Source organism: Phocoena phocoena, chromosome 6 (assembly GCF_963924675.1).
Source record: "Phocoena phocoena chromosome 6, mPhoPho1.1, whole genome shotgun sequence".
NCBI classification, from domain to species: domain Eukaryota; kingdom Metazoa; phylum Chordata; class Mammalia; order Artiodactyla; family Phocoenidae; genus Phocoena; species Phocoena phocoena.
The window spans coordinates 25,430,119-25,440,744 of record NC_089224.1 but is presented as its reverse complement, the minus strand read 5'-3'; the positions used below and the strand labels follow the sequence as shown (position 1 = coordinate 25,440,744).

The window sequence follows — 10,626 nt, the reverse complement described above, 5'->3', positions numbered from 1 at the left end:
CATTTTTAGTAAAGTGTTAATGCTTATTCTTAATAGTACCGAAATATCCCAAATTATACCTATGCCATGAAAGATAATCACCTTTATGGTAAATCACCTCAAAAACTAGACTTTAAATAATTTTGGGGAGAGCAGTACCTTACAGATATGTAAAATGGGGTGGAGGGTCTGGATATCTAGGTCAAGAATGGGTAAATAGGTCTTCTTCTTCATAGTGAGGTTCCCCAACTCTGGCACTGCTGACACTCTAGGCTGGATCATTCTCTGTGTGGAGTGCTATCCTGTCCTTTGCAGAATGTCTGGCAGTTCCCTGGTCTCTACTCACTAGATGCCAGCAGCACTTGCACGCTGGCCCCACAGTGTGACAATCAACAATTTCTCCCCAAAACGCCAATGTCCCGGTGGAAGGGGTGGAGCCAAATTGCAGCTGGTTGAGAACTACTGCTTTATATAAAATTTACTTAATTTCTAAATTCTGACACAAATTTGGAAACCTGAAACAAAATAGTTCGTATTTTTGTTTGGTAAAACTGTAGGGGCAAGATTAAAATAATAGCACCAATAGTGATATAACAGAAAGAGCCCAGGGATACAGAGCTCCGAGCTGGAAAAACATACACAGAAGTCCAGTTCCACTTATAGTCTTGGGCAAATCACAATCTCTCTGAACCTGTCTTCTCATCTATAAAGGGTAGGTATGAGAATACTGATCAAATAAGTTGCTATAAGAACTGAATAATAAAAGTATATGTGAAAATGCTTTGTAAACCATAAAGATTCATGAAACATGCATAACTGTTATACTGGACAATAATTCACTGCAAGAAAAATTAAAGATTAAGAAGTCCTTTAAAAACAGAAGAATACCTAACAATGATAATCATCCTAAAATTAAAATGCTCTAAAGTTCTAATAGTTTTAATAAATAAAATTCATTTTTCTTCCTTTTTTGAAATTCATTTTTCTACAATATATCATAAAAATAAAATTGTGACATCATGCCACTTATAAGAACATAAGTAGAAGTGAAATGTTCACTGAAATTGTAAGAATCCAGTTCTTGAAATTAAATTAAATTATAAGGTTAGTGCTAAGGTTAGAATCATCTAAACAAATAGATTAGTCTATGATCTGAATAGAGAAGCTTAAAGTAGCTAAATTAGCCTTTCCTAAAAAGAAAAGACAGCAAAAATTTTTTAAATACTGGAAATGATTCCTGAAATCACTGCAATTAATTTCCGGTATTTAATGTTTGTGTTTTTCATCCCACAGCTGTTAACCATTTTTGGTTATATGTTTGCAAAAGACAAATCACTAATAAAAATCATAAGCAACCAAAACTGCATTAAAGCTTCTGCCACAATCCCATTTTATGGTAAATACAAAATACTACCCACTTGAAATCCATTAAAATTTGGAAACAAATGAATTACTACAACTTACTGGGTTTATTAAGGACTTCAAGGTAGAAAAAAAGAATCTCAATGACCATCTATCCTTATTTCCTCTCAAATACTACAATAAAAATGATCACTGAATTCATGAAACAAATATAATACTTTTAGAAAATCACTTGAAGTCACTAAAACTAAAGCTTTTTTCCTAAATCAATTTTGTTCCTCCTTAAACTACCGCATTTTCTTTCGTTTGTAATTCCATCTTTTGGGAAAAGAATTGTCTTACCTTGGCCTTAATTACTTCTCTACTCACATGGTCCTTTACCTACTGCAACTGACTTAATTCTCTTGAATTTATTTCCCCAAATTGTACCATACGAATAATACTTAATACTAATAGGTGGTATGTAAAGAACATTTTCAGACATTCTTCCAAAAGCCTTACTTGCATTTATTCATTTAATCCTCACAATAGCCCTATGAGGTAAAAAGGAACAAAATTGAGTTACTTGTAGTGAGATGGATGGACCTAGAGTCTGTCATACAGAGTGAAGCAAATCAGAAAGAAAAACAAATACCGTATGCTAACACATATATATGGAATCTCAAAAAAAAAAAAAAAGGTTCTAAGGAACCTAGGGGCAGACGAAGAGAATGGACTTGAGGACACGGGGAGGGGGAAGGGTAAGCTGGGACAAAGTAAGAGAGTAGCAGTGATATATATACACTACCAAATGTAAAATAGATAGCTAGTGGGAAGCAGCTGCATAGCACAGGGAGATCAGCTTGGTGCTTTGTGACCACCTAGAGGGGTGGGATAGGGAGGGTGGGAGGGAGACGCAAGAAGGAGGAGATATGGGGATATATGTATATGTATAGCTGATTCACTTTGTTATAAAGCAGAAACTAACACACCATTGTAAAGCAATAATACTCCAATAGAGATGTTAAAAAAAATAAAATTAAGATATACAGTGTAAAAAAAAAATAGCCCTATGAGGGAGCTACATTTACTTATTCCTATTTTTTGGGGGTGTGAAAATTGGAAAACAAAGATTGGATACCTTGTGGCAGACCTAGGATTTGATCCCAGCAGTCTGGCTCCAGGCTTTTAACCACGATGACACACTAATTTTTTAGTCAGTGATCAACTTTATAAAAAGGTGGACAGTGCTTCCTCCTGGACATTCTTTGCTTACTTCGCTTCCACCTATCATGCCTTTCAGTTTGCTCTTTTTTTTTTTAATAGTTAAGATGTACCATTGTACTTTATTTATTTTTAAAATTTACTTATTTAATTTATTGAGTTTTGGCTGCATTGGGTCTTCGTTGTTGCGCGTGGGCTTTCTCTAGTTGCAGTGAGTGGGGGCTACTCTTCGTTGCAGTGTGCGGACTTCTCATTGTGGTGGCTTCTCTTGTTGCAGAGCACGGGCTCTGGGCGCGTGGGCTTCAGGAGTTGTAGCACGCAGGCTCAGTGGCTGTGGCACACGGGCTTAGCTGCTTCGTGGCATATGGGATCTTCCCGGACCAGGGATCGAACCCATGTCCCCTGTACTGGCAGGCGGATTCTTAACCACTGTGCCACCAGGGTTGCTCTTTAATGGCTAGTGTTCCCCAATATTGTTTTGGCCTCTTCATTTTGCCCCTGGTAATCTCATCCATTTCTAAACATTAGCCATAATGTCTCATGTGAAGGCCTCTGAAATCCATGTCTCAAAAGTGGATCTTAGGTATCACCTCACACCAGTCAGAATGGCCATCATCAAAAAATCTACAAACAATAAATGCTGGAGAGGGTTTGGAGAAAAGGCAACCCTCTTGCACTGCTGGTGGGAATGTAAATTGATACAGCCACTATGGAGAACAGTATGGAGGTTCCTTTAAAAACTAAAAATAGAACTACCATATAACCCAGCAATCCCTCTATTGGGCATATACCCTGAGAAAACCATAATTCAAAAAGAGTCATGTACCACAATGTTCATTGCAGCTCTATTTACAATAGCCAGGACATGGAAGCAACCTAAATGTCCATCAACAGATGAATGGATAAAGAAGATGTGGCACATATATACAATGGAATATTACTCAGCCATAAAAAGAAATGAAACTGAGTTATTTGTAGTGAGGTGGATGGACCTAGAGTCTGTCATACAGAGTGAACTAAGAAAGAGAAAAACAAATACCGTATGCTAACACATATATATGGAATCTAAAAAAAAAAATGGTTATGAAGAACCTAGGGGCAGGATGGGAATAAAGATGCAGACCTACTAGAGAATGGACTTGAGGACATGGGGAGGGGGAAGGGTAAGCTGGGACACAGTGAGAGAGTGGCATGGACATGTATACACTATCAAAGGTAAAACCGATAGCTAGTGGGAAGCAGCCGCATAGCACAGGGAGATCAGCTCGGTGCTTTGTGGCCACCTAGAGGGGTGGGATAGGGAGGGCGGGAGGGAGGGAGATGCAGAGGGAAGAGATATGGTGATATATGTATATGTATAGCTGATTCACTTTGATATAGAGCAGAAACTAACACACTATTATTGTAAAGCAATTATACTCCAATAAAGATGTTAAAAAAAAAAAAAAAAGGCGGACCTTGCTGCAGAGTAACAAACTCTCAAAAGCAAGTCCAGGGCTTCCCTGGTGGCGCAGTGGTTAAGAATCCGCCTGCCAATGCAGGGGACAGAGGTTTGAGCCCTGGTCCGGGAAGATCCCACAGGCCGCGGAGCAGCTAAGCCCATGCACCACAGCTACTGAGCCTGCACTCTGGAGCCCGCAAGTCACAATTACTGAAGCCCGAACGCCTAGAACCCGTGCTCCACAACAAGAGAAGCCACAACGAGAAGCCCACGCACCACAACTAGAGAAAAGCCCGTGCACAGCAACTAAGACCCAATGCAGCCAAAAATATATAATTAATTTTTTTAAAAAGTGCTTAACCCATCTTTTAAGACTTCCATGATCTACATTTAAGTAATGCTTTCTGAGCTTTTTGGTTCATGTTTACATCTTTTTATACTCCAGCTGAAGATTACTTGCTATTTCTCAAATATACTCTGTATTTTCTGGCTTCTGTGTCTTTATTAATGCTGTCTTTTGCATCTATCAAAGTCTTATCCAACCTCAAATGTCTGTGTCAAAGGTCACCCATCTCAGTTCATCTTCCTGATTCTCCCATAAACGGATGTGGCTTCTCACACCCTACCCTCCAAATGTTCCCAGTATTTTGATGTGCTTCTCTTTTGTACTTATCAAAATCTAACTTATTCTAGCTATTTATACATGGGTTTTTTTCTTCACATTCTCTAGAGGATTGTAGATATCTTGAGTGTAAGCACTTGATTGCAAAGTCATCTTTGCATCCCCTTTTTCTCCGCCCCCCCCCCCCAAAGCCTACCACACTTCATTGGCTCAAAACATTCTTCTGGATTAAATCAGCAAAGGGTGCTTATCGAAGGGAAAGAAAAAGCCTTTATCCTCATTCGAACAAGGCAATGTGTTTTTATCCTACATATCTTTCTTTCATCCTAGAAGCTCCCTCTCTGGCTCCAGTTCTCCCACAGACCTGATGCAGATGTACTGTGTGTTCCACATTACTATGAAGTAGGGGCAGGTGGCATTTTTTCCCAGTGCACATTTTTTCTCAATACAGTTTCTATCACAGGCTCTGGGAAGCTCTAAAACAGATCCGCCACCACAGGAATAAAGACGACCAGTGCTGTAACAAGGTACATATTCCCAGCAGTGACATCTCTCCCTTGGTAAAATAACAGCATGAAAATAAAGATAACTGCTTTAAAACGAGCCCTTCCATAGTCAAAGGAAAGAGCTTACAGAGGACCTTTTAAAACGAAACCTTCTAAAGAAAGGGGAAGAGCTTACTGAGGGACCTTTAAAACGAGCCCTTCCGCAGACAGGGGAAGAGGTTACAAAGGCTGCAAGGGGCAGAAACACAAGGACAAATTAGGCCAAGGGGCAAAAGCATGTGCCATGCCAGCTCTACATGGAAGGTGCAATTAGTCGTATGAATTCCTAATATTAAAACTTGCAGTTTGAGTGCTGGAGATTTCCTTTTTTTTTTTTTTTTTAAATTTTTAGTTTTTAACACTTTATTGGAGTATAATTGCTTTACAATGTTGTGTTAGTTGCTGCTGTATAACAAAGTGAATCAGCTATACGTATACATATATACCCATATCCCCTCCCTCTTGCGTCTCCTTCCCACCCTCCCTATCCCACCCCTCTAGGTGGTCACAAAGCACAGAGCTGATCTCCCTGTGCTATGTGGCTGCTTCCCACTAGCTATCTTGGCATGGACATATATACACTACCAAATGTAAAAAAGAGACTTCCTTTTTATTAAGGAAAATTTTCAATAGAAGCAAAAGTAGACAAAACACTACAATGAACTTTCATCTACTTCTCACTCAGTTTTTAAAATTATCAACTTAAGCCAATTTTATTCATTTAAACTCCCAATGCTATTATTTTTAATAACAGCTTTATTGTGGATATAATTCACATACTGTACAATTTACCATTTAGAGTATACAGTTCAAAGGTTTTTAATATATTCAAGCTTAGCAGCCATCACCACAATCAATTTCAGAACATTTTTATCACTCCAAAAAGAAACCCTGTCCTGATTAATGTCATTTACTCCCAGCCTTAGGTAACCACAAATCCACTGTTTCTATCAATTTGCCTATTCTGCACATTTCATATAAATGGAATCATAATATGTGGTCTTTTGTGACTGGTTTCTTCCACTTATAATGTTTTCAAGGTTCATTCATGTCATAGCATGTGTCAGTACTTCACTCCTTTTTATTGCCAAGTAATATTCCATTGTATAGATGGACCACACTTATTCATCCATTCACCAACTGATCAACATATAAGTTGTTTCTACTTTATGGCTGTTATAAATATGTGCATTCAAGTTTTTGTGTGAACATATGTCTTCACTTTTCCTGGGTATATACTTAGGAGTAAAACTGATGGGTCAAATGGCAACTTTATGTTTAACTTTCTGAGGAACTATAGATTGTTTTCCAAAGTGGCTGTGCCATTTTTAATTTTCATCAGCAATATATGTAGATTCCAAAATCTCCACATCCTCACCAACACTTGTAATTGTCCATATTTTTTATTTCAGCTATCCTAGGGAATGTGAAGTGGTACTTCATTGTGGCTCTGATTTGCATTTTCCTGATGACTAGTGATGTTGAGCATCTTTTCATGTGTTTGTGGACCATTTGTTATCTTTGAAGAAACATTTATTCAGATCCTTCACTCATTTTAATATTATTATTATTGAGTTGTACGAGTTCTTTATTTATTCTAGACACAAGTTCTTAATCAGATATATGATTTGCAAAATTTTTCTCCCATGTGTGGGTTTTTTTCCCCCACTTTCTTGATAGTATCTTTTGGCACAGAAAACAATTTAAATTTTAATGACATCCAATTTACCTATTTTTTCTTCTGATTCTTGTGCTTTTAGTGCCACATCTAAGAAACTGATGCCTAACCCAAGGTCATAATGACTAACATTATATTTTCTTCTAAAATTTAACCATATTAGCTCTAACACTTAGGTCTTTGTTCCATTTTCAGTAAATTTTTACATGTGTTCCAGTTGTCTTAGCACCATTCGTTCAAAGCAGATCAAGATATAAAAGATTTCTATCACTCCAGAAGGTTCTTCCGTGCCCATTCCCAGTTCATATTCCCACTTCATCCAGCAAACATCCATTCATTCACTCACTCCACCAAGCAGACATACCCATCCCAGAACCTTGCCACCCTCTCCTAAAAATTTCAGTATGTGTCAGTACTTCATTCCTGTATAACCCTCTCCTAAAAATTTCCTTAATAACTGTTAACTTGAGTAAACGTAAGTAATAGGAATTCTGCTTCCTGGATCCACATGGCCTACCCTCTCCTTTAACAGAAAAGAAAATATTCCCATTAATTTGGCATTCCCATTAATTTGGCAAAGGGAAACACATCTTATCACCCTTTCCTGAGTCTGAAAACGCTATTGTTTTGTACTCAGTCCCAGTCAGTGGGGAAAAAAAAATTTAATGGATTATATAGACAACTACTTTTTAATTGTGTATATTATCTTGGAACTTTACTCTGTGAGGGTGGAAAGTACTGGCTGCTCCATGAGCCTTTGAGTGCTTCCTTGCTCTCTCTTTGCCATCTGTGGCTGGTTGTATGCTGGTCTTTTTAAATTCTTCTCTCTATACCTCCTTATTTGATGAAGTTTCTATGATGTCTTCCAGTTTTGTTATCATGTGGCTTATTGATTTGAATTGTACTTTTATCTCATGTGGTTTACTTAGGAGTTAACCGGGAGAAACACAAAGCAACAGTCCAATTGTCTGAAGAGTAAAGATTTGCAAAATATCTTCTTGAAATAAGAGCTATCCTCTCAAAAACAATTAGAAAGAAGGTACAATATCATTTGCATATGATTCGTATGCAAAACCCAAGAGAATCAACCTGAAAAACCCAAGAGAATCAACTGAAAAATGATGACAGTGTCACACATATAACAAAAAATGGGTATCCATAAACACATAAAAAACCCCTAAAAATAAATAAGAAAAAGACAAATAACACAACAGAAAAATGAGCAAAAACATTAACAGGCATACCTCAGAAGAGAAAATCCAAATGGCTGAAAAACATTTGAAAAAATGTTCAACCTCTTTAGTAATCAGGGAAATGGAAATTAAAATCACAAGTAATACCATCATATACCTAAAATTTGGGGGGAAAGTTAGGTAATGTCAAGTATTAATGAGATCTAAAACAACCGTAGCCTTTCATTCCCACCACCTCCACTTGCTTATCTGTAAGTTCCCTCCAGTGGTGAGACACCTGGCTCCCCCATTCACCACACAGTTACATAACCATTCCTTTCCAGCATACATCACAGTAGTGTCAGAACTATTGACTTAAACCCCTGTGCTCGTTCATTTTTACCCCTCTGCCTTGCTTTGTTCTTCTCCATTGCACTCCACACCACTTGATATGTTTATTTTCTCTCTTCCTCTTCAGTGATAATAGGGACCTTTACTGCTGGGTTCTCAGCACCTAAAACTGCCTTGAACAAAGTAGGTGCTCAACAAATATTAGCTGGATGAATAAATGAATTAAAAATCTTTATTATGGTTTATTACCATAATTACCAGTCTCAGTCAGACCTTTCCTAGCCAGCACTAGTTATCTGGCTCTGAGATAGTTTATCTACTTCAGTCAAATTATAATCATAGAATATAATTTAGACTTTCACCAATTCAACTGACTTCTCTCCCTAATTGCTACAATTATAATCACCAACTGAGGGAATTCCCTGGTGGCCCAATGGTTAGGGCTCTGCGCTTTCACTGCTGAGGGTGAGGGTTCAGTCCCTGGTCAGGGAACTAAGATCCCGCAAGCAGTGCAGCACAGCCAAAAATAAATAAATAAAATTAAAAACAATTTTAAAATAAAATAAAATAACCACCAACTGAATCACTTGCAGCTTCTAGTTTTCCTCTAAGGCCTGACTCAAACCACCTTTCCCACCCCCTGCCAAACCTAAACCTCCTAGACACCATCAACCTCATTTAAATTTCCTAGATACTTTCAACTCTGAGTGTTCTAGCTATCTATTGATAAATATTTTCACATTTGTTAGGAACATGAACAACATAATCACTATCATAAGTTCAAATCATAGAGTTAAAAGAAGAATTTAATAAAAATTAAGCTGTTAATTTTACATTAACCTTCCAAAAGAACTGTGAGGGCATGTAGAATGATTTTTGGAAAAAGTACAGATTTGCTCTCTTTTCCTTAGCACGAAAGTCTGAGTTTTAAGAACAAACACTAAAAGGAAACATATGGAAAAGATCAGTAACAAGATGAAATCTTGGCCCAAATATGGTCTGCCACGTTTTACATACCAGTGTCTCAAATAATAGATGAGATTTTTACCGTATTGCCAAAACATCTCTTGAAACACTGTACACTTTTTAAAAATCTGAAGTATAACGAAATAAATCTTGTGCATTCTTTATGAAAACCTAATGGAAAATACTATTTTGAGGAAACAAAAACAAATTCCAGGAATCACGTTACCTTATTAGTTTGTACAAGCTTGAAAGAATCTCCCAAAGAATGAACTCAAAGTTCACTGCCAAGAGATACAAGTTAACTCTGTTTAAAATATGAAAATATTGGTATAAAAATATAGCATTTAAGTAGTTAACTGCCACTCTTCAAGAGAGACAGCCCAGTGAAATTTGTAAATTTTCTACATCTGCAAAATAAAAGCAATAACAGCTGGTCAACAGAAGTTCCTAATTCCATCTTATTCAATACTATAAAATTATTTTTTTGTACTAGTAAAAACAGACAAATCAGAGATATACCTTCTGAGTGAATTCCATAACTAAGAGATTAATTTTATTTCAAAGGTTATTAGAACACATGCTAGTGGATGTATTTGGGAGGAAGGTGAGAAAGGGGATAGCTGATAGAAAAGAAGGTATACTTCTTTGTATGGAAAAGTGATATATTTAATCTGTGTCACTAATGACCATCTATTTCATTTTTAAAATAAACTAGATGTGAAATGCTGTATGTTTCTAATCCTGGTTCCTTGTCTTAATAAAGGGAAGCACTGGTGTGAATACATGGTATCAGACAACCGAGGTCTCAAGATGACTCTGAGTTCTACCTTAAAATGCCAAGACACTGAGCTCCATGTTACAATGGACCTTACTTTGAAGAATTCTTTGGCATGAAAATGAAAATAAAAACAGTAATCAGTACATGCTGTTTCATTTAGTTCTGTTTGCCTTTCATACTAGAGGAAATTCTTGCCATACCTCAAACCAAAATTAAGGGGAAAAGAAAGAAGTAAGCCACATAAATCTGACCAAGAACACAAGCATTTTAATTTGAGTCCACAAAGTTTTGGGTAATGAAAAGAAATACATAATTTTAATTCAACCCAAGTATTTTCCAAGTAGATTATATTTGCTTAAATTGCTATAGCAATTCAAGGGACAGCCCTGCGTGGACACACAGTTACTGTGGATTTTTAAGAGATTCAGTTTAAGAATTTAGGAATTTCTGATTCATTTACAGGATTTGCAAATTCATCAGCCCCTGAAAACTAAAGCAAACTCAACAGGTATGATGATAAAATAATTTT

The 10,626-nt window shown here is 36.9% G+C and overlaps 1 protein-coding gene across 1 annotated transcript in view; it reads right to left on the bottom strand.

The window, feature by feature from the left end:
* Positions 1-10,626, bottom strand: part of CENPP (centromere protein P) — a 231,673-nt gene that overhangs the window by 126,304 nt on the left and 94,743 nt on the right. The gene's annotated exons all lie outside the window — the stretch shown is intronic.